Below are 25,904 nucleotides of genomic sequence, written 5' to 3' on the forward strand. Positions count from 1 at the left end.
TCTTTGAAAAGTTAGTGCAAGATTAAAAATTCAGAGAAATACTTTGAAAACAGAAGTATTAATAATATGGATAGGGAGGAGACCTACCATGTTTGAGAACAAATTTCAAAATGCAGTATTTAACAATGTATGCTACTGATACAATAGTAAGACAGTCAGATCAGAGAAACATAGCTTGTAGACCAGAAACAGATGCCATTATAAATATAAGCATTTAATGCATAACAAAAGAGGCTCTACAAAGAAGTAGAGAACAAAATGATTAGTCAATAAATGATGTGACAATTGGCATTGTTATACTGTGAAGAAACAATCAATTTAGTTACTCACTCTGCACCATACGCAACAGTAAATTTCAGGCAGAAGTGTTAAATATAAAGTCAATTCATGGATAATCTACAAGAAAATAGAATTTACTTGTTACTGGGTTTCTAGAAGGGGGAGGACTTACATAAGCTTAGTAACAAAAGAAGAAAGCACCAAGGAAAAGATCAACAGCTTTGTCTTATTCGTGTAAAGTGCACAGCCTCTTAAAAGCAAATTCCTAAATACGCTGGCAAACAATAGAGTAAAATAAAGTATTTTTTTATCTAATTTAAGAGACAAAGTTTAATATCTTTACTAAAGGGACGATATGCGCAAATCTCTCTAAAATACTAACTTCATTCACACAGAACATAAAAATGATAAACAAATATGGCAAAACGTTTGTCTTCATTAGCAACCAGATAAATAGAAATGAAAAGATTGGCATGCTGTTTCTGCAAATCAATATATAGCATACGTGAGAATGAATGAAAAGAGTGGCAGAGGTGCTTTGGAGAATAGACATTCTCTTACAGCATTGGTGTTTATATGGGTTGTTTTTAAAAATCAGTTTAGTGATCTTCACTGAGCCTAAAAAATGGTCATATATTTTGACCCAGAATTTCATTTCTAGGGCTCTGTCCAAAGGAATTCATTTCCAGAAGGAAAATCAAAACAGTCCTTATGCGGAAAGATGTGTATCAGTGTTTGTATTAGCATATGTGACTGCTTAACAAATTACAGCAAACCTGGTGGCTTAAACAACAGAAATGTATTCTCTCACAGTTTTAGAGCCCGGAAGTTCCAAATCTTTATCATTTGGCTGAAATCAAGGTGCGAGCAAGGTAGTGCTGCCTTCAAAATCTCTAGGGGAAAACTCATTCCTGGCCTCTTCCAGCTTCTGGTGGCCCCTGGGATTCCTTGGCTCGTGGCTGCATCACTGCAATCTCTACCTCTGTGGTCACATGGTTTGCTTCTCTTCTGTCTGCAGTCAAAACTCACTCTGTCTCTCTCTCAGAAGGACACTTCATTGCAGTTAGGGCTCACCTGGATTGTTGTTGTTGTTCAGCCACTCGGTCGTGTCTGACTCTTTGGGACCCCACGGACTGCAGCATGCCAAGCTTCCCTGTCCTTCACCATTGCCAGGAGCTTGCTCAAACTCAAGTCCATTGAGTTGGTGATGCCATCCAACCATCTCATCCTCTGTCACCTGGATAACCCAGAATAATCCCTTCCGGGTTGTTACTTATTCACATCTGCTAAGATTTTCCCTATAAGGTAACATATAAAGCTTCCAGGGATGGACTAGGATCTCTTTACGGGACACTTTCCTGTCTATCACAATGTGCATGCCTTAACTCCACATGCATTCACGCAAGACCCTGTGTGAGGTATGGGAGCAGCTGCAATGACCCAGGATATGGTACCTGCCCTCAAAGAACTTATGGTTGGGTGGGAAAACCAGGTAATAAACCAGCAACTGAAGCCTACAATGAAGAGAAGCCCCTGGCACTAAGAGGACCAGAGTTTGAGGGTGTCAGGGAAGGGAGGCAGTAACAAGTTATTTGCAACTTGAAGGATAAATGAGAGTTGGCTGAGGAGCAGTGCCGGGAGAAAGGAAGCCAATCAGATTTCCATACTTCATATGTCCTTTAGAGTACAGCAGACTTCCCTGGTGGGCCAGCGGTTAAGACTTCGCCTTCCAATGCAACGGGTTCGAATTCAATCCCTGGTCCCTGGTGGGGGACTAAGATCCCACATGCCCTGTGGCCAAAAAACCAAAACATGAGACAGATGCAATATGGTAACAAATTCAGTAATGACTTTAAAATGATCTACATTTTAAAAAAGTTAAAAAAAATAAAGTACAAGTTCTCCTTAAGTGCACTGTGCTCTCTTATGTTCGAATATTTGTTCATCTTCGGGCCTTGACACATGCTGTTACCTCTTCCAGGAGCACCTTGCCTACTCCTCAACCTTCTGGTTTTAGCCTGAGTGCTTTGTTCTCTCATAGCACACTCTACCTACCCTGCCATGACCCTTAACCCAATTCTAACTGCCCGTTTGTTACTTGTATAAATCCTCTATGGGTTTGTTACTTTGAGACATGCTAGTTTGTGCCTGTCCTGGTCGCTATGACAGAGCTAGCTTCCTGTCTCCTAGTAGAGTATCTGGCACCTAGCTGATGCCACGAAGTATTCAATGAGTAAGTAAGTGAGTGAATGAATGAATGAATGAATGAACACAGCTGTTGGGGAATGGCCAACTGATTAGCATTCGTTTACCAATCCTCCTTTTTGTTTTTCATTTTGTTTATTTGGCTACACCGGGTCTTTGTGGTGGCATGCAGGTTCTTTAGTTAAGGCATTCAGGCTCTTAGTTGCTGCATGAGGGATCTAGTTCCCTGACCAGGGATCAAATCTGGGCCTCCTGCAATGATAGCTTGGATTTGCTAACCACTGGACCACCTGGGAAGTCCCCAACAATGCTTCTTTTTGCATTGAACTTTTATTAAATATGCAGCTTATTAAGGTAGACTAAGCATGCAGATGACACCACCCTTATGGCAGAAAGTGAAGAGGAACTAAAAAGCCTCTTGATGAAAGTGAAAGTGGAGAGTGAAAAAGTTGGCTTAAAGCTCAACATTCAGAAAACCAAGATCATGGCATCCGGTCCCATCACTTCATGGGAAATAGATGGGGAAACAGTGGAAACAGTGTCAGACTTTATTTTTCTGGGCTCCAAAATCACTGCAGATGGTGACTGCAGCCATGAAATTAAAAGATGCTTACTCCTTGGAAGGGAAGTTATGACCAACCTAGATAGCATATTCAAAAGCAGAGACATTACTTTGCCAACAAAGGTCCGTCTAGTCAAGGCTATGGTTTTTCCTGTGGTCATGTATGGATGTGAAAGTTGGACTGTGAAGAAGGCTGAGCACAGAAGAATTGATGCTTTTGAACTGTGGCGTTGGAGAAGACTCTTGAGAGTCCCTTGGACTACAAGGAGATCCAACCAGTCCATTCTGAAGGAGATCAGCTCTGGGATTTCTTTGGAAGGAATGATGCTAAAGCTGAAACTCCAGTACTTTGGCCACCTCATGTGAAGAATTGACTCGTTGGAAAAGACTCTGATGCTGGGAGGGATTGGGGGCAGGAGGAGAAGGGGATGACAGAGGATGAGATGGCTGGATGGCATCACCAACTCGATGGACGTGAGTCTGAGTGAACTCTGGGAGTTGGTGATGGACAGGGAGGCCTGGCGTGCTGCGATTCATGGGGTCGCAAAGAATTGGACACTACTGAACAACTGAACTGACTGACTGACTGAAGCATTAAATTTGACATAGGTCAGGCAGGTGCAGATTCAAGATTAGGTTTTCTGCTATTTAAATGTGTAACAATGTATCACCTAGCATGCTGCAGTTCATGGGATCGAGAAGAGGCTGATGCAACTTAGCAACTGAACAGCAACAACTATGTATCCCCTAACATCCCTTGACCTCCTTTTTGTCTTTCCGTCTATAAAATTCAGAGCTTGGATTAAAGTATATCTAAGCCGGCATTTCCATGATTCTTGCCATTTCCTAGTCAAGCCATTTCTTTGTTCACCTCTCTCTGTTTGAAAAGTTTTTTTTCCCCTGGGCTCCCTTAGAGACCTCCTGATAACCCCTAAGGCAGAGCTCAGGTACCTGCAACTCCTATTTCTCCCCTAAAGCTGGCAGGACTCCTCAATCTGCTTCTCCAAATACTTTGCAAGTGTCACTCATAGGATATGCCACATAATGCTTATGTGGCATAAATGATATGTACATAAATGCTTATGTGTTTCCTATTCGACTCTTTTCCCAGTTCTTCACCCTCAAATAGGAATTTGTTGTTATTGTTCAGTTACTCAGTCACATCCCTTTCTTTGCAACTCCATGGACTGCAGCACTCCAGGCTTTCCTGTCCACCACCAACTCCCGGAGACTGCTCAAACTCATGTCCATTGAGTCGGTGATCCCATCCAACCATCCCATCCTTTGTTGCCTCATTCCAGCTCCACAAAGCAGGTATGATGTTTTCAGTCTTTCCTTACTCCTGAGTGCAGTTCCAGCATCAATTAACAGTGAATGCAATTGATTTAATTCTTTTTCCTTTTCTCCCGTTACATATGAGCTTTTTAGAAAATGAAGTAAGAAAGGAAGGGTGACGTTCAAATCATAGCCAGTCAGCAGAGACTGGGTGGCAGCAGTGTGCTGCCATCAGGCAGTTTACACAACTGCTCTGCTCAGCCACGTACATTCAGTCCAAATGGTCACTTTCTGTAGATACAATTCTCCATATCTTATCAGCAGTAGATGGATTTGGCTGAGGTCCCTCTTAGGAGGAAGTTACAGGTAACCTTTCTGAGCTACCTGGATCCATTTAGTAATTTACTTTTAATAAATTGCTTAAATAGAACCTTAGTGGCCTAGAAAGTTAGCACATGTGCCTAAAAGTAAGCAATGTACTCCCTTTTCAGTTATGGGATTAGTCCTTAATGGCCTCTTTAAATCTTAATGACTTCCTCAGAGTGTGGAAGAGCAGTAGTCTTTTATGGTATTCTAACTTAAGCATTTCAAATCAAATCACATATATTTATTGAGCTCTGTGCAAAGCATGGTGCTTAGCTGTGGGGCATACGAAGATGATTAAGATATAGTTGCTATCATTAAGGAAGGTACTATCTTTTTGGGTACACAAGACAAATGTGTGATAAATTAATAATACATAATTTAAATAACAATTTGAGAGACTTGTTGAAAAGATTCCACAAAGCAGTAAGTGATTAATTGGCAGATTAATTATTCAGACTACGTATAGTAAGCATTCCAGAGAGTGGGAGAACCTTGGGTTATGTAAGGCTTTCTGAAGAAGGAAGTAGTTCAGTTAAACCTTCAAAAATGCCTGGGAAGGGAGAATGAATTTATATTATCTGGGAACGTGAGTAGGAATGCCCTGCTACCTCCTACCTGGTAGGAGAGGTAACACTCTCAGGAAATAGTAGGTGGTGAATTATCTTAGATTTTGTTGTTATCGCAAAACGCCATCTACTACATAGCTTATAACAACAGAAATTTATTTCTTACAGTTTGAGAGGCTGGAAATTCTGAGATTGGGGTGCCAGCATGGTTGGAGACTTCTGGTTGCAGACTTCTCATTATATCCTCACCTGGTGGAGGAGGTGAGGAAGCTCTCTCTAGCCTGTTTTATAAGGTTTTCATCTCATTCATGAGAGCTACCCCTTCATGACCTAATCACCTCCCAAAGGCCCCACCTCCAATACCATCACATTGGGCTTTAGGATTTTACCATATGAATTTGGTGGCAACACAGACATTCAGATCATAGTATAGGTCAAGCACCAGGAAATTTCTGGGAAATAGTTCAGTCTGTAATATAGCATCTGGAGGAAAAGAGCCAACAACATGTGACCTAGTCTTGGCAAGAAGTCAGTATCAAGACATCTAGTGGAAAGGAGAAAAATGTCAAGATAATTGACCGCACATAGGTAAGAGTTAATTATGCTGCTGCTAAGTCACCTCAGTCATGTCCGACTCTGTGTGACCCCATGGACGGCAGCCCACCAGGCTCTCCCGTCCCTGGGATTCTCCAGGCAAGAACACTGGAGTGGGTTGCCATTTCCTTCTCCAATGCATGAAAGTGAAAAGTGAAAGTGAAGTCACTCAGTCGGGTCTGACTTAGCAGCCCCATGGACTGCAGCCTACCAGGCTCCTCCGTCCATGGGATTTTCCAGGCAAGAGTACTGGAGTGGGGTGCCGTTGCCTTCTCCGAAGAGTTAATTATAGCAAAGAGAATTAAACAACAGCAATAGTAGCCGCAGTGAACAACAGTTTTTAGGTGTTTGCCAAGGCACAGGCACAGATAAATGGTCTAATCTCATGTATTAATTCCTCAATCCTCACTAATTTATAGATCAGATGCTAATATAATTCCCATTTTACAAATGAAGATATCAGGACATCAAATGATACTTACCAGTCAAATGGCAAAGAAATTATGCTCACAATTAGTACTGCTACCTGAGCAAAGACTGTCTTGGCAAACTTAATGCCCTAAGGACCTGAGAATTTTAAGTAAGTTGTTAGGAGATGGCTTAATATGTTAATTCAAGGATCTTTACTCTGGCCTGAATCATCCATTCACCATGTGTTCATCAGCCCATAAATTTAAGTTGCAACCACCAGTTCTGTCTGTGCCATTTGGCTAGATTTCTCAGTACTGTTTCACTCAGGCTCTTTTTCTGCCTGTTCTACCTTCTACCCGAGACCCTGCTTTGACTTCTGCTTCTGTGTTGGTTTTGGACTTAATCTCTCCCGTCTTAAAACTCAATATTTACCAGTGGACGTTGACTTGATTACTGTCTTGATTGTTGGTCTGTTGGACTGTCTCAGTAGGAAGTTCTGGTTTCCATTCCAACCCATAATCAGTCTTATGGGATCCAACACTCTCCTTATCCTATATTTCATACAGGCCAATCCTATAGCTTCTTCCTCACTGTTCTCTAAGTGGGGATAGGGTAGGTGGGAATATGCGTGGGTTCAGGCATGAAAAAAATTGATCTGTATTGGGAATCAATGACTTTGCCTAAAGCAGAGGTCTTTCAGGGAACAGAGGGAGACAAGTCTGATTTGTCCATGGAGACTGAGATGGGAAGGGCCCTATTTTGAAATACTTGAAATGTAGCCATTTTTAGCAATAAGATTTAATGTGAAAGTAATCATAAAATTAACACAGCAATATATTTTAAATGCTTCAACTCTGTGTTATGTTTGCAAAATTTGAGTCATACGTGGAATCTATTTCAGGCAGATTTTTCTTTACAGTTTCAAGGAATATACACCACTTCAGAATATCTTAGATTAATGTTTCTTAAGAGAGGATTCACTGGAATATCAGGCTCAGATAAATAAAATGACAGTTTCTAGGTCATGCCCCTGAATACTAGATCAGAAGCTTTTAGGGGTTGGATGTAGTAGATTTCACCTTTTTAAAATTGATTTTTATTGGAGTATAGTTGCTTTACAATATTGTGCTAGTTTCTACTGTACAGCACAGTGAATCAGTTATACATATATCCCTTTTTTTAGGATTTCCTTCTCATTTAGTCACTACAGAGCACCGAGTAGAGTCTGCTGTGTTGCTGTTTTCACTGTTGTTGGTTCTCATTGTTGTTGTTCAGTTGCTCAATCGTGTCTGACTCTGCAACCCCATGGACTGCAACATGCCAGGCTTCTTTGTCCTTCACCATTTCCTGGAACTTGCTCAAACTCATGTCTATTGAGTCGGTGATGCCATCCAACCATCTCATCCTCTGTTGTCCCCTCCTCCTCCTGCCTTCAATCTTTCCCAGCATCAGGGTCTTTTTCAATGAGTAATTTCTTCACATCAGGAGGCCAAAGTATTGGAGTTTCAGCTTCAGCATCAGTCCTTCCAATGAATATTAAGGGTTGATTTCCTTTAGGATTGACTTGTTGGATCTCCTTGCAGTCCAAGGGACTCTCAAGAGTCTTCTCCAACACTGCAGTTCAAAAGCATCAATTCTTTGATGCTCAGCCTTCTTTATAGTCCAACTCTCACATCCATACATGACTACTAGAAAAACCACAGCTTTGACTATATGGACCTTTGTCAGGAAAGCAATGTCCCTGCTTTTTAATATGCTGTCTAGGTTGGTCATAGCTTTTCTGCCAAGGAGCAAGCTTCTTTTAATTTCATGGCTACAGTCACCGTCTGCAGTGATTTTGGAGCCCAAGAAAAAAAAGTCTGTCACTGTTTTCATTGTTTCCCCATCTATTTGCCATGAAGTGATGGGACCGGATGCCTGTTTTTTGAATGTTGAGTTTTAAGCCAGCTTTTTCACTCTCCTCTTTCACCTTCATCAAGAGGCTTTTTAGTTTCTCTTTGCTTTGTGCCATAGGGTGGTGTCATCTGCATATCTGAGGTTATTGATATTTCTTCCGCAATCTTGATTCCAACTTGTGCTTTATCCAGCCCAGCATTTTTCATGATGTCCTCTGCATATAAGTTAAATAAGCAGGATGACAATATACAGCCTTGACGTACTCCTTTCCCAATTTGGAACCAGTCCATTGTTCCATGTCCAGTTCTAACTGTTGCTTCTTGACCTGCGTACATATTTCTCAGGAGGCAAGTGAGATGGTCTGGTATTCCCATCTTTTTAAGAATTTTCCACATTTTATTGTGATCCACACAGTCAAAGGCTCTTGGGTTCTCATTAGTCATCAGTTTTTTACAAAGTATCAATAATGTATATGTGTCAATTCCAATCTCCTAATTCTTCCCATCCCACTCTCCTTCCTCCCTTGGTATCCATAAATTTATTTTCTACGTCTGTGTCTCTATTTCTGCTTTGCAAATCAGTTCAGTTCAGTCTCTCAGTCGTGTCCGACTCTTTCTGACACTTTGGACCGCAGCACGCCAGGCCTCCCTGTCCATCACCAACTCCCAGAGTTTCCCAAACTTATGTCCTTTGAGTCAGTGATGCCATCCAACCATCCCATCCTCTCTCGTCCCCTTCTCCTCCTGCCTTCAATCTTTTTGAGCATCAGGGTCTTTTCAAATGAGTCACCTCTTCACATCAGGTGTCCAAAGTATTGGAGTTTCGGCTTCAACATCAGTCCTTCCAATGAACACTCAGGACTGATCTCCTTTAGGATGGACTGGTTGGATCTCCTTGCAGTCCAAGGGACTCCCAAGAGTCTTCTCTAGCACTACAGTTTAAAAGCATCAATTCTTCGTTGCTCAGCTTTCTTTATAGTCCAACTCTTATATCCATTTTGCAAATAAGATCATCTATACCATTTTCTAGATTCTATATATATGTGTTAATATCAGAGAAGGCAATGGCACCCCACTCCAGTACTCTTGCCTGGAAAATCCCATGGATGGAGGAGCCTGGTGGGCTACAGTCCATGGGGTCGCTAAGAGTCGGACACAACTGAGCCACTTCACTTTCATGCATTGGAGAAGGAAATGGCAACCCACTCCAGTGTTCTTGCCTGGAGAATCCCAGGGACGGGAGAGCCTGGTGGGCTGCCGTCTATGGGGTCGCATAGAGTTGGACACGACTGAAGTGACTTAGCAGTAGCAGTGTTAATATATGATATATGTTTTTCTCTTTCTGGTGATAGTAGACTTTGACTTCTCACCCTAAAGGATTGTTGAGTGCACCAAATTTTTAATTAAAGGAAGACCAATAAATGCATTGGTAACCACACTTTCAGACTTTACAGAAAACAGTTACAGTTTTTGTGAGTCAGTGTGATTCTAATGATAGATTTTGTTTCATTAGAAGTATTGTTACTTGGTATCTCACCACTGTGACTCTGATTTTTTTTTTTTTAATCTCTTTAGCCTTTATCACTGGTATACTCTATTCTCTTACTTTTACCTACTGATTTTTGCTCACTTACGGTTTCTACTACCTTAAAGCTGGTACTGCCTCATGCTTGTGCTTCCTGCCTTTTCTCTGAATTTCGGTCTGCTCTTCTTTTCTTCTCAACTGATGATTTTATCATAGTCCAGGAGAAAGTTGCACAAAGTCTTAAGTCAGAGATTAGGAGATCTGTGCACTAGATAATGCTCATAGTTTTTATTTGCTTTTATTTTCTATCCTCATGAATAATTTTAATATTTGCAGGATTATAGAGGAGATTCAACTGTGATTTATATTTCCCAAGTTATGTAATTAAAATCACATAGTCTATCATGTTTTCCCACCTCTCTCTAAGGCTGCAGATGCCCTGCATTTAAATTCTACAACAGAGATAACCTAATTTATTTTGTTGGTGACTTTCCTACAAAGAACAGCTCTGTTAGAAGAGATCTCATGTCATTTCACATATCCCTTGCCAGCCTTGCCTTTATTACCCATCCTCGTTCCAATTCACTGCAGCCAGAGTAGTTAGGTCACAGGGTCAGCTTTCCTTAAAAATAGAAACTATGGACAGTCAAGAACATAGAACATAAACATCCCTCTCTGATCCATAGCTGCATTAGCTGAGTATTTGGTGATTTGGGGATAGCCTATTTAGTGTGTGTGTGTGTGTGAGAGAGAGAGAGAGAGAAAATATACCCAAAATACATCGTTTTGCTGATATATCATTGCTTGCCTCAAGCATTTGGGTCTACCTGAGGATGGCTCTGGACACAAAAGAAGCTCACGGTTGGTTACCTCACTGGGTATTATTTGTCACCGTGTCTTTATAGTAGAAATGCAAAGATAAGGCTGCACATATTCCGAGAGTCACACACTACTACTTCTCTATTTCGTAGAGGCTGGATGCACAATAAAGATTCATGAACCTGTATTTCAAGAGCTAGCTAAAAACAAGACAATAAAGTTGGTTGAAGGATTCCATAGATATCAGAAAAATCCACAGGCCTATAGCTTCTTCAGACCAGGGAATCAATTACATGCTAGGTTCCTTGAGAAACCATGCATTATTATTTATAGCAGGCTTGTCAATTGATTATTATGGACTGTGCTTCAAAAAAATAAGAAGCCTTGATTTATAGGCATCTGTTTTCTCACAGTGGATATGCAATGATGGTGTCACTGTGTTCACAAGAAAAGAAAAATTATTCAACACATGTCATGATGGCCATATTATAGGAAAATTTGAATGAATAATTATTTTCCTGAACCCTGGCTATTAAACATATTACATGAAGCATGAAACTTTTATTCAAAAAGAATCACAAACTTTATATTCTGTAAAATTTTTTCTTTTGGCATTATTGAGAATATTTACCAAAAACAGAAAGCCCTCAACTATTCACTCAACAAATATTTATCAAGAATCGATTATGTTCCAGACATTATGTGACAGACACTAGCAAGATAAAGTCCCTCTTTCATGGAACTTACCTCCCAGTGGAGGAGAGTGGGAAAAAATAAGATGATTTCAGATAGCAGAAAGAGGCATGAGGAAAATAGAGTAACGGACAAAAGAGTAAGGGGAATGGGTGGGGGTGGGGTGCTTTAACAGACAGCTACTCTAACTAGAAAGGCCAGGAAAGGATGCTCAAAGGAGATAAAATCTGAGCTGAGACCTGGATGAAGAGCAACAGGCACATTTATTTAATGCTGGAGAAAGTGTATCATTAATACAACACCTCGGTATAAACTATGGGACGTTGTAGGCACACATATGCCCTATGACTTAGAAAATCCTTGCTCAGGTATATACTCAACAGAAATGTCAGAAAGTCTGTGTCTTGTATAATTATGTACAAGGACTACCTGTCTATATATACTTATATACTTAGTAACGACGCTCACATTTATGCTAGCCTCATTAGAGCTCAACACTGAGGGTTTGCCAATGAGATGTGCAACTTTTCTGACTGCTACCGATTTACTGAAAAACGTATTGCGCCAAACACCTACAGTGTTTCACAATCTCAAACTGTGAACAGTTCTAATGTCCACCTGTGCTAGAATGCACACATGAATTGTGTGGAATTCATATTCCATATGATGGAATTCTTTCAATCAATGAAAATGAATGAATTGCACCTACATGTGCATCATGGATGCATTGCACAAGCACAGTGATAAATGAAGGATGCCAGACACAAAAGGACACGTGGTGTGCAATCCCATTTACATAAAGTTCAAAAAGGAGGCGAAGCTAAACACTAGGGTTTAGGGCATGCAAGCTCAGGTGGTTGGATCACTGTGTAAGTCAGCATAGTAGTTATCTCTGAAGGAGGGAGGTTAGTACTCAGCAGTGGACAGGTGGGAGGTTTTGGGGTGCTGGTGGTGTCTGTTGGCTTGCAGAATAATCCCCCTATCCTGACTCTCCATTGACTTGGCTTATAGTTATGTAAGTTTCATTGAACTCCACGTTATTATTTTGTGCATATAGCTGTTTGTTATATTTCACAGAAGAAAAAAAGTCAAAAAGCACAACCTATGCATAATTGAGTACTACTTGTACAAAAGCATGAAAATGAAATCAAAGCATAAATTATTCAAAATATTTTTAAAAGTATATGAAATTTAAAAATATTAAGGCTTTAAGGTTGCAGTAAAGATGCTTAAACTATGAAATACAAATATGATTTTATCTGTAATAGAAAAAATCTTGTTGTCAGGCACTAAGTCACGTCTGACTCTTTGTGACTCCGTGTACTGCAGCACGCTAGTCTCCCCTGTCCTTCACTATCCCCAGAGTTTGCTCAAATTCATGTTCATTGAGTCAGTGATGCTATCAAAAAATCTTATATTTTATTAATTTTAAATTTGCTACCTCGTTGCTGTTTACCTGTGAAAGATGCTGATCAGTGATTTATTCTTACCTTAAACCACACCAGAAGGTATTCTAACTATTAGGTTAGTGACAGGAACAGAAAGTAATATTTTATATAATACCCTTTATGCTGAGAGTGCCTTAAGGCACTTGACAGCATAAACATTGGTAGTGAATAACCTTGAACAAATTTTGCCTTTATAAAGCTTTTAAAACTCTATACATATCAAATAAGTAAATGTTGGCCAGAATGCAAGGTTTTTGTTACTATTAATATTCATATCCAAGCCTACTAGGGGTGTGTATATAATAAAACACCATGCTGAAATAACAAAGGTCAACAATCAAGAAGAAAGATTTACTGTCTACTTTTCTACTTGGTAATGATGCTCATATTTGTGCTGACATCACGATGGTTATTACTAAGTGCTAGGGGTTGGAATGTGTTATATAATGTTGCTGAAAACTATTTGTTCCTGAATAACTTCATGCTCAACCCACTGTGACACATGGGACTCCCAGGGTGTATAGCGATCTCATAACAAAGGAAAACCTTGCATGTTTTTTCTTTGTTCTGTAATTTCTTTTTTCCTGTGTGTGTGTATGGGCACATGCATACATGTCTCCACAAAAAAATGTACTGTGTTAATTATAGATCATCACCTAAAGTGATGAAATCTATCAGCAGCCCTGAGCCACACTTAGTGTGTTTCCAGCATCTCAAACATCAAGCTCAAAGTTTGCTAAGACAGGGGTGAACTAAATCGTATTAGAAACCCAGGTTCCCTCCAGGACACAAAGGATTGAGATGTCACAAAAATTAGTGTTATATTGTAAAAACCTATGGAGGCAGACTTGTTGGTCCTGAGTGAGGTCCAGTGCTGGTGTAGGTGTAGAAACTTCACTGCTAAAATTATGAGATAAAATTACTACAGGAGTTAAAAAGACTTAAAACTACAGAATTGGCTTGGGTAACATGATAGATGGTTAAAGAACAAAGTTTTTTCTGGAGTCAGTGAGACAGTAGACACTAGAACCTACGTATGTGTGTGTGTGTTGGTTGCTCAGTTGTGTCTGACTCTTTGCAACCCTGTGGACTGTAGCCCACCAGGCTGCTCTGTCCATGGAATTTTCCAGGCAAGAATATTGTAGTGGGTTGCCATTTTCTACCCCAGGGGATCTTTCTCCACCAGGGATTTAACTTGTGTCTCCTGCATTGGCTGGTGGATTCCTTACCACTGAGCCACCTACGTCCAGATGGCAGACTTGAGTGGCAGCCGCTAAAACTTCAAGGCAAAGACCCTAGGCCAGAGAAGGCTCGGTGTGGTCTAGCCAGGAGTCTCCGCCAGAATGGAGGTGGACCAGCCAAATTTATGCCCTTAGAAAAGCAACAGCAGAAGCAAAGGGAGAATTGCTTCAGACCATCTTGGGAAAGGGCTTCTGGGAGGCTGCTATTCTGGGGAAGTGTGGTCCCTGGAGTGGCAGCGTTAGCTCACTCTGGGAAATTGTTAGAAGTGCATTTTTTAAGGTCCCTCTCCAGACCTGCTGCGTCAACGTCTCTAAGGATGGGGATCAGCATTTTGTGTTCTATCGAGTCCTCTAGGTCACCCTGGAGGCTTCCCAGGCAGTGCTAGTGGTAAAGCACCCGCCTGCCAATGCAGGATACATAAGATATGTAGGTTTGATCCCTGGGTGGGGAGGATCCCCTGGAGGAGGGCATGGGATTCCAGTATTCCATGCTATTTCCGATATTCTTGCCTGGAAAATCCCATGGACAGACAGGCCTGGCAGGCCACAGTCCATAGGGTCGCACAGTCAGACATGACCGAAGTGACTTAGCACACACGCTGGATCACTCTCATCAGTGGCAAAGTAGTGGTGACAGCACCAGAGATCAGTGATGATGTCAGGGGCCAGTGTGAACCTGATCATGACAAAACAGCACTGCGTTACCTTCTGGAGAAGGAAACCCAGCCTTCATGAGTGCTGAGCTGCCATCAGCCTGAGGTAGTTCGGCCTAAATGTGATTTGAGATTAGATCAGATAGAACTCTGGATTCCAGGAGGCAGTCTGGGGGTCTCTTTGAACGTTCTGGAGAGGGGGGATCTGGGAGGAGGAGAGACTGAACTCTTTCTGATCTGTGATGAGGTGGTCTCAGTGTTGCAGCACTGGGGCTGTCTTTTGTATGTAAACCGGCAAGGGGAGATATCTAATGTATGCAAGGGGAGATAGCTAATGTGTGCAAGGGAGTATTTTCATTTCTCAATTTACATTTGCAGTCTGTTTTGTTTAAAATGTTAAATCTTGAAACATTTTTATTGATTGACTTGAGATCCTGACTTATGGTACTTCTGACTCCATGTTGGCATCTCTAAGATGGCCTCTGCCTAGTAGGTGTTAGCAAGGAAGGATGGTGCTCGTCTCTGGAAGCAACCACCTTGGCAAAGTGCTCGGGGGAAACATGCTGCCTTTAGTCTCTCGGGAAAATAGAACTGAATTCAGCTTCGTCTTCGGGAAGAAAACTTAATACCCACTACAAGAAAGATGACAGGGCCTGTGTCATGCTTATCTATGGCTTATAAGAGTTAACATTTAAAAAATGCAAAACAGAATGGAACATTATTAAGATCTACTATAAAACACTGCCAAGCTGGGACTAGAGAAGTTTGAGGAAACTGAAGGTATTTATGGACGGTCTTCTCTGACTTGATTTCTAAAGACTTCATGCAATTTCTTTCTCCTCTAAGGAAGACTAAAGGAAAAAATGAATTCTCATACCTTACCTATAAAGCTACCTCTGATGTTAAAAAAAATGCTGTTATGGCTTAGCCTGGCACCATTATTTTGTATTTTACATTCTTATTAATTTCTCTCATTTTCCCGCAACTGAAGAATACATTACATCATCTCCATATGCAAGGACTGCAGGAAGCTATAGACTTCTCTGCAGAGTTTTGGAATGGTGGAAACAGTCATGCTCATAAATTGATGGTGCTTAAAATGATCATGAGCTGTAAAATCTTACTTTAATGGTTCTTAGCATATAAATGAGAGCAGAATTTGTTCTGAGCAAGTTATTGCTATACTGCACCATACTCAGTGGGGCTGTTGGATTCCCTTACTTTCTGTGGTTGGCTATATCTCATGGAGTAGAATAAGTTAATAGCATATTTCTTTATATAGTAAAAATCTAGATAGTCTCACAACTAGTAATACTGCATTTTGTTAGAATCATCAACAAACAGCAGGTCACAATGGATAATTCTGATTTGAAATGTGGTGGGATTTCAGATCTAGCTAATTGCAGAGTAATGTGAAGTGTTTTCATATATGTATTCACATGTATCCCCAACCCTAGAGATTTTGATTGAATAGGTCTAGGAAGGAACCTGAGTATTTGAATTAAAAACAGCTCTCAGATGTTTCTATTAGTAACCAGACTTGACAACCCCTGAAGTACTCTATCTGCTATTTATATCCCTCTCTTGCTCTCTATCATCTGTTGATCTATATAGGTGTAGGGATTATATCTAAAACTTGTTAATAACTTTACAGTATTCAAAACATATTCTGAGATAATTACATGAACCAAAAAATAAAAGTTGAGGAAAGTAGGGAAATTTAAGGGCAAAAATCTGAAGCTCAAAGAGATTCTCTTGGTTTGAGGTTGCAGGAATGAGCATCAAACTCATATCTTCTCGTTCCAGAATTTGAGTCTTTTTCTTGTACTCTGTAGGGCTACAATAAAGATTTGCCAGTAGTTCAATGCCATCTTTCTCCTTCAGGAGAGCGTGGACAATCCAAGATCTTGTAACTAGAAGAGGTGGGAGAAGATAGGGAAGAAAAGCCACCACTTTTTTTTTTTTTTTCAGAATAACCATGCATCCAACAAAGTGATAACCAAGAATATTCAATAGTTATGTTTATATTAGGGATTCTTGATCTGTTCGGTACCAGAATCCCAGAAGATACCTGTGTGGGTTTCAGAAGATCTGTGAACTTTCCAAAGTTATATGTAAATTTTTTTATTTCTGTGTAATTGAAACAGATTTTTTGGGTATTCCAGTCTTCTGCATTCCACATTCTTTTAGTAATGGCATCACCTCATTGATGAGTTATATTCTTTTGGTGTATAACTTCTTCCTTGTTGGAAGCACTCTGGGTAGACTATTAATGAAGGTGTCCCACACTACCAGCCAGGTCTAGGCATATGAAACTTGTTAAACAATCACATTTTCTAATTTGAATAGTGAACCAGGTAACACAAAGCTGAAATCTCTTGGAGTGATTTAGCAGAGATGCCTGAGTAATTCCTAATTTTTAGTCAATTTGTCAGCCTCCCCTCTGTATCTCTGAATTTCCCACATGTTTCTATAAATTATTTTTGTTTGTGTCAAAAGTGATTCTGGGACGTGCAACTTAAGAGCTCTAGTGAGTGTATAACTTTTTTTTTTTTAACTGGGGAGAAATTTCAAAACTTTCATTACAACTTCATTTCAGTCAGTGACCTCAAGAAAGCTAGGTATTGCTGGTCTGGAGCAACTGGGAAGGGATTTGGCCCCATTCTAGATTTGGTGGTGGGCAGAGGGCTGGAGAGGACTCCATATAGAATTTGAGCGGTGGGAGCAAAATCTCATGGTACCACGTCTTCTTCTGAGGTGGGTTCTTCTTCGGTCATTTAAGGGTTGACGCTGACAGCCCTGGTGGCACTTAAGTGAAACAGCTCTTTGCAGAGTCACTTTTTCTTTTCACATCTCCTGCCCCGTCCTTATTGTCCATTGGCACATGGTTCTAATTTTCTTCCTTGTGTAAGAAGTGTTTCTCTACGTCAGTATTTCTCAAAGTGTGGCTAGGGGCCCACCCACATCGGAATCAGCTAGGGCCATGAAAAGTCTGTATTCTTATGCTTTTCCTGCCGTTGCCATGGATGAGCTGTGCCTGTTTCCCTGTACGGTAACTCTTCCACTCGTTTCGGTTTTATCCCTTTTAACCTTCCCAAGAACTGTCATCACAGTTATCCCCCCGAATCTTCTCTATCATCAAATTCTGTCAACTGGATCATTCCCTTTGATATAGAAAAGTGTTCTACTAACTCCAGTCCTAAACTATTCTTTAGACTGCTGTTTTCACGTAGCTACTTCCCCACACCTCTGCTTCCCTTTTAGCAACCCCCCTTGAAAATCTCTCAGTACTTTCTCTTGTCATGTTTCCCCAATCAGATTCGATCAGGCTTTTGTTCCCACTGTGTGTGCACGTGTGCCAAGTCGCTTCAGTCATGTCTGACTCTTTGCGACCCCATGGACTGTAGCCTGAAGGCCATGAGTTTCTAGACTCGTGGAAGAACTCAGTGAGAAATCAACCTGACGGGAGGAAAAAGACATGAACGAAGACACATGGTCCAGGTTGCAGGGTGGAGAAGGGAGTGGAGTGTCTGCGGGAGCTGACGTTGGAGATTTCAAGGGATGTGGGGAAATGAGATGGGTGTAGTTCAGGCAGAGATGGCAGGAGCTTGGGCCAAGCTTTTCAGGTTGGAGGTGCTTTCTAGAGCTTTTCTGCTCTTGAGTGATCTCTTGATTCCTAACTTGTTGATTCTTAATCAGCTTTTCCACCACAGTCTTTTGAAAGCTGACCTTCAACCCCAGGCTCCTCAGGTCTCTCTCCAGTTTCCATCAGCTCTCTGGGACAAGACCTTCTCTTGGAGTGAGAAAGCCAAGTTGACTGACATGTATGCACTTGGTTCCCTCTCTTCACTTTAAGATGCCTCTAATCTGACTCTTTCTTTGTTGTTTCTATCCTATTTTTGGTATAAAATCTCTTGCTTTTATTTGCCAAGAAATCTTTTCATTTATGGTTCCATTTTTTCCCTACCACTTCTTCAATACCATCTCGACTTCATTTTTTTCTTATAACACTTATCACAATCTCCCACTAGAAAAACCGTCAGTCTAAGAGTCTTTGCCTCCTCACTGCCCTGTCTTCAGCTCTTAGAACAGCAGCTCGCACAAAATAGGTGTCCAATAAATAATTGTTAAATGAACAAATGGGTCTTAGGATCGCAGCACAATTATGTTCAAATGTTTCACGTGAAACAGGGTAGAGAAATGAGCATAATTTAATAATGATCATTTCTTAAGGACTTTCTATTTTATACATACAATGTTTTACTTTCTTTCTTTGGGTGTGTTAATGTTTATAATGAACAATAAAGACACTTCCATTTAAAATGAATAAGACAGTATGACTCACTACTCTTCGTCTACTTAGAATGCTCATTTTTCCATGATAGCACATCATTTTCTAAAATTATGTAATACATTTATTTGTTTATTTATCATCTCCCTGTCTTGAATGTCAGCTCCAGAAGAGCAGAGACTTTCTCTAGTTCATGGCTATATCCCGTCTGCCTAGAACATTAATTGACACATAGAAGGTACTTAAATAAATTTTAATTCTCATCTCAAACCCACTGCTGAACCAGAATCTTTGTGATAATACCAATATCTACATTTTAAGTCAATTCGATAGATGATTTTTTTATTTTGTTTTTTAAATTAATTTATTTTTTGATTGAAGGATAATTACTTTACAGAATTTTGTTCTTTTCTGCCAAATATCGACATGAATCAGCCACAGGTATATATATGTCCTGTCGCCTCCCTCTTGAACTTCCCTCCCACCTCCCTCCACATCCCACCCCTCTAGGTTGTGACAGAGCCCCTGTTTGAGTTCCCTGAGTCATACAGCCAATTCCCATTGTTTTTCTATTTTATATATGGTAATGTAAGTTTACATATTACTCTCTCCATACATCTCACTCTCTCCTCCCCCACCCCTACCCCACTGGCTGTGTCCATAAGTCCATTCTCGATGTCTGTTTCTCCACTGTTGCCCTGCAAATAAATTCATCAGTACCATTTTTCTAGATTCTATATATATATGCATTAGTATACGATATTTATATTTCTGTTTCTGACTTACTTTATGCTGTATAATAGGCTCTAGGTTCATCCACCTCCTAAGAACTGACTCAAATGTGTGACTTTTTATGGCTGAGTAATATTCCATTGTGTATACCTCCACAGCTTCTTTATCCATTTATGTATCAATTAAGTCAATTCCATAGATGATTCTTAAGAGATTTAAAATTTGAAAATCATTTATCAAAATAATCATTACTAGATCAATACATATAGGGCTACCAGATATGCTGAATTTAGATAATGGTCTCTGATTCTATTCTTTTAAACCAAATTGCCTTATTTGACGGAGAAGGTGACGGCACCCCACTTCAGTACTCTTGCCTGGAAAATCCCATGGACAGAGGAACCTGGTAGGCTGCAGTCCATGGGGTCGCAAAGAGTCGGACACGACTGAGCAACTTTACTGTCACTTTTCACTTTCATGCATTGGAGAAGGAAATGGCAACCCACTCCAGTGTTCTTGCCTGGAGAATCCCAGGGACGGGGGAGCCTGGTGGGCTGCCGCCTATGGGGTCGCACAGAGTCAGACACGACTGAAGTGACAGCAGCAGCAGCAGCAGCAGCAGCAGCAGCAGCCTTATTTGAAGAACAGATTGAGAAACTGGACAATCTATAAAAGGGTAAGAATAGAAGTGTTTCTTCTCTCCCAAATGGAAGGAACAGTTACCTTCAGCCTTTCTTTTTACACTTATAATTAGTGTGATCACTTTTCTCCTCTTCTATTCAGCTTTTTTTTTAAACCACAACTGTTGGGTATATAGGTATTGTAAATTACATGAGTCTAACCTACTTGTAAGCTGTGTGAATTTCAAATATTCTTCATTTCATAAGTTAGATGTGTAAAGTATATCACACCTGGGCATAAATAAATCTTGTTAAGAGAAAATTCTGTTAGGAAAGCTTCTTACCTCATTTTGTTCACTTTGGGATCCAAGCATCTATATATGTAACAAGTAGAGATGTTATTTATCACCTTTGTGAAGGTGATAAGGGGAATTTTTGGAGGATTATTCAACTCATAGTCTATAATGACAAGTATTTACAACTTGCTATATATAGGTATGGGCTTCCCCGGTGGTTTGGAGGTAAAGAATCTGCCTCCAATGCAGGAGATGAGGGGTTTGATCCCTGGGTTGGGAAAATCCTCTTGAGAGGGAAATGGAAACCCACTCCAGTATTCTTGTCTGGAAAATCCCATCAACAGAGGAGCCTGGCAGGCTACAATCCACGGGGTTGCAGAAGAGTCAGACATGACTTAATCAGTAAACAACAAATACATAGGTATATATCTCAAAGTAAAAAGATGCTATTGTCAGTCTTTAGCATCTTCTCACTTTGGAAATTGAAATAGCCCTTCTGCCATGCTGAGGGATCAGTCTTGGATTGTCTTCCTTCTGCCCCTTATATGTTTGCTTCTTGAGAGGGACACTTAAGACCTGGTCTCATCTTTTGCTTGTGTCTTTATCTTTTAGTCAAGACTCTTAAGACTTGAACCTCTATCAGAGGGCATATATGGGAAGTTTCAATCCATTTCAATGTATTCTAGAAATTTTTAGTTATGTTTATACTTTTCCACTTTCTACTTGGTGCACCAAAATGAAAATGGACAACCCTTTCATTGGTCAAATGCATGAAAATGGTTGTGATGGTTTTAAAATATGTCTGTAAATTGACACTTTTCCTATCAAGCAGTGAACTCTTATTCTCTTGCCCTATGAAGTGGCCATAGTGACTCACCTCTAAAGGATAGAATGTGGCAGAAGTGACTCTATGTGAAATCTAAGCCAGGTTTCTAGGAAAAGGCCTGATTTTCTCTCTTGAGACACTCGCTTAGGAATCCAGCACCATACTCTGAGGAAGCCTGGATCATGTAGATAGGCCTAGTTGACAGTGTTTATCAAGATCCCAAACAATAAGTCAGCAACAACCACCAGACATGTGAATGAAGAGGCCCTGGAGATGCCTCTGCCTCCAGCCACCATTTGAAGACTGAAGCTCAGCTGGTAAAGAATCCGCCTGCAATGCAGGAGACCCTGATTTGATCCCTGGGTCAGGAAGATCCACTGGAGAAGGGATAGGCTACCCACTCCAGTATTCTTGGGCTTCCCTTGTGGCTCAGCTGGTAAAGAATCAGTCCACAATGCAGGAGACCTGGGATCGATCCCTGGGTTGGGAAAGCCCCCTGGAGAGGTAAAGGCTACCCACTCCAGTATTGTAGCCTGGAGAATTTCATGGACTGTATAGTCCTTGGGGTCACAAAGAGTCCTACATGACTGAGCGACTTTCACTTTCCAGTCCATCCTCAGAACTATGAGAGATGATGATGATTGTTGTGGTCTGATACCACTAAATTCGGCTTATTATCTGATCTAGCAATAGATAACTGGGGCAGCCATGACATTCCCTTGGCAAAACTTAACTTTGTGCTGGGCATCTTTTACTTTGTGCAGCCTGTGCCTTTTTCCTTTCTGACATTTACGATGCAAAATGGTAACTCATGTTGAGTAATGTTTTCAGGGGAAGTCAGCCTGAAAGAGAGTTAGGGATCAAAGGAGACAACAGAGTGGCACCGTTTTTCTTCAACATGTAAAGAAGCGACTTGGAAGCTGCGGAGAATTCAGGTGAACAGAGAACTCAGGGGAAAACCATGATGGAAGGAGAGCTGATTGCTGGGCGAGGGCGTGACTCTAGCAGGCCGTCTCCCCCTCCTCACTTCACTTCATCCAGTGTTCTCACTGTTGTCCAAATATTCTTTCTAAATCATGAATCCCACCACTAAGCTATTAAAATTCTTAAATTCCCCCTGATGCACTGGCTTCAGGACAAAAGCCAAGCTCCTGTGCATGGCACACGAGGATCCTCATGAAGCCCAGCCCATACCTGTGCTTGTCTCTGTAGCCTCAGGATCCTTCCCTCCCTCCTCCTACACTCTATGCTTCAGTTATGTTCATTATGACTGCACCCTCCTCGCATATATGTCTGTCCTTGCTCTTCCTTCTCCTTTGAATGCCTTTCTCCTCCTTTTTTCCATAGTCAATTCCTAGTCATCCTTGAAGTTCCGCTTCAGTGTTGTCTTCTTTAATCTGGGTGGCATTATATACACATTCTGTGTATTCTCTGGGCCCCTGTGGTTACCTCTGTCCTAGGGCTTCCTGCATGGAAGTGTCCTTGCCTATCTCCTTATCTGGCTGAGAGCTCCTTGAACCTTGGGGATTTGTCTATTAGAACCTCCAGAGTCCATCAGTCCACCAAATGGCTCATGGCAAACACATTTATGCCATGATGAATGTACTAGAGTGAACAGTGAGTGGGGGCACAATAGAGAAGAATCAGCTGTTGTTTCTAGCGATGAGGAGAGTGTTATGATGATATTTAACATTTGAAATTTGACTACTTAAAAGTTCAGAATAAAGTGAAACACACAAGGTCTCAGCTATGAAATTGCTTTGAGGTGGACTCTAGATGGGAATAGGATGGGGAAATCAAATGATTACAAATAAACTTTATCACAGTAAACTGACAGAATACATTCTTTGTACCTACAGGTTATTTTTCTTTTTTCACCTTCCAAGTTATATCACACAGAGCATATCTTTTGCAAGTGAATTAAATTTATTTTGTGTCCTATGCAATTGTGTGTGTATGTGAAAAAAAATAAGGGTAATTTTGCAGAGAGATAGAGCTGGTGCTCTGCTAGAGATGCTTATATGGGCTTATAAGAGCCAGTTGTTAAATTTTCAGGAGTCTTGCAAGTCGGTTATTAAACACAGCTTGAAATTAGCCAGGGTAGAAGTATTTACATCCCAGAAGCTAGCAAGTGCTTCGGGTCATAGCTTTTCTCCCTCTCTACCCAGCTGGCTGTTAAACATTGACTAGTTTATCACTAGATGCAGTTCTGTTTAACTCAGTATTTCTATGCTCAAAGACTGCACAAATTATTATATATTTTGCAACCTTATGAGAGATGAAAGATGACCTAATGAAACCTATTGTGTGTGTGGGCAGATGACAGAGAGAATGAGACTGTCCTCTTAGCATATGATCAAAACTTGAAACATTCAAGCATAATGGAAATATCACCCTGGTTTGGTGTCACAAATGTTTTCTCTGTATAGCGTCAGTTTGTGGGGTTGCGTATATTCTCCTGGGATGACTGAAAGAGAAAGAGCTATGTTTTTCTGAAGTGAAACTTTTGGTACTACAATAATCCAAACAATGTCTTCTCTATCTTTAAAAAAAATTACAATAAAATGCTAAATAATTCAGATGTAAACTTATTCTTGAAAAATGTATACATTCCATAAATATTCAGGCTTTCCTAATAGCTCAGTTGGTAAAGAATCTGCCTGCAATGCAGGAGACCTGGGTTCCATCCCTGGGTTGGGAAGATCCTCAGGAAGAGGGAAAGGCTACCCACTCCAATATTTTGGCCTGGAGAACTCCATGGACTGTATAATCCATGGGGTCACAAAGAGTAGGACACAACTGAGAGACTTTCACATAAATATTCATAAATATCCACACAAATTCATAAATATTTATGCTACATAAATATTCTTGAGTGCCTACAATGCGTGCTGCTGCTGTTGCTGTTGAGTCACTAAGTCCAGTCTGACTCCTTGTGACCCGGTGGACTGGAGTCCGCCAAGCTCCTCTGTCCATGGAATTTCTCAGGCAAGAATACCGGAGTGGGCTGCCATTTCCTTCTTCAAGGGATCTTCCCCCACCCTGGGATGAAACTCACTCTCCTGCTTGGCAGGCAGATTCTTTACCACTGAGCCACCTGGGAAGCCCCACCTGTGATGTGTACAAGAGGCTATAGTCATAAATAGGATGAACACAGGTCTGTGCTTGTGGAATTCACAGTAAAACTGGGGATACAGTCAACAAATAACTAACTAAATTGTATCACATGTTATGAAGAAATCCAGAGGGAAAAGGAGGAAATAAATGTAAAGCTAATAAAGCTCAAGCTTCAGGATATGGTTGGCATTCCCCATGTATATGTAAAGACCAGTCGGAGAGGTAGACTTTAGCATGTTTTAATAAAATAAAAGGAAGCCAATAGACTATTACATGAGAAAGAAACTGGTATAAAATGAGGTCGGAGAGTTAGGTGGGAGCAAAGTCACGGAGGGCCCTTGAGAAGGGGTTAAAGACTTTGGACTTTTTCCTAAGTATAATGGGAGGCTCATAAAGAATTTTAAGCTGAGGAGTGACATGTTTTAAAAGATTGCTGGGAACTGGCATGTGGAGAATGGATGGGGGGGCAAGGCACATAAAACATAATGAAAGATGGTGCTGTTGTGAATTGAGAGAGCAAAAGGTTGCCTAGGGGAATGCTAGTGGGATTATTATTATGAAGCCACTTACAGTGGATGTCCTTTTTAATGACCTGGAAGAAGTGATAAAAATAATTTGATTACTCTTGCAGGCAGTAAGAAGGAATTACCCATAAAAGTGGAAAAAGACATAATTTTTAAAGCTCTAGAAAAACTATAACTAGTTAAGAAACAAACCCTATTAATCCTGAAAATTGGGGTGCACATACATAAAGCATCTAAGAATTCTTTGGATCTTGTGGAAAAATGCCTTGTGAACAACAGCACAGCTTGTCCAGTGTTGTTGATTCTGATGGCTCTTTCTTTGGTTGAGCAAAGCAGCTGTTTCTAGCAAGTTCCTACTGCTTTTAAGTTCTATCTCTGCCAGAATGACTCTGATGATCTATAGCAAGAGCCTGCAGGAGGATAGTCATTCATGTTAAAAATTGGGAACAGCCTCACTCCTGCCATGAAAGAATCAAAAGAATCCCCTATGGTATCCGTAGTCAACAAGAAGCTCTATAAACAAGATGCTATCCAGAGTGTGCACAGGGCAGCATGGATGGATCTAGAGATTGTCATACTGAGTGAAGTAAGTCAGACAGAGAAGGAGAAACATTGTATGACACCCCTTATATGTGGAATCTAAAAGGAAATAATGCAGATGAATTTATTTACAAAACAAAGAGATTCATGGACTTAGATCACCAATTTATGGTTGCAGGGAGAGGGGAGCAGAGGAAGGGACAGTTAGGGAGTTTGGGATGGACATGTACACACTGCTCTATTTAAAATGCATCACCAACAAAGACCTACTGTATAGCACAGGGAACTCTGCTCAATGTTATGTGGCAGCCTGGTTGGGAGATATGTTTGGGGGAGAATGGATTGATGTATATGTATGGCTGAGACCCTTTGCTGATTGCTTGAAACTATCACAATATTGTTGTTGATTGGCTATACCCTAATACA

General features: G+C 40.7%; 1 long non-coding RNA gene across 1 annotated transcript in view; it reads right to left on the reverse strand.

The window, feature by feature from the left end:
• Positions 1-359: 359 nt before the first annotated feature.
• Positions 360-25,904, reverse strand: part of LOC138990746 (uncharacterized) — a 46,885-nt gene continuing 21,340 nt past the window's right edge. Inside the window, exon 3 of the long non-coding RNA XR_011466846.1 lies at positions 360-2,070. This is a non-coding gene — a long non-coding RNA (uncharacterized lncRNA). The remainder of the gene's footprint in view (positions 2,071-25,904) is intronic.

Source organism: Bos mutus, chromosome 14, assembly GCF_027580195.1.
Source record: "Bos mutus isolate GX-2022 chromosome 14, NWIPB_WYAK_1.1, whole genome shotgun sequence".
Classification (NCBI taxonomy): Eukaryota; Metazoa; Chordata; class Mammalia; order Artiodactyla; family Bovidae; genus Bos; species Bos mutus.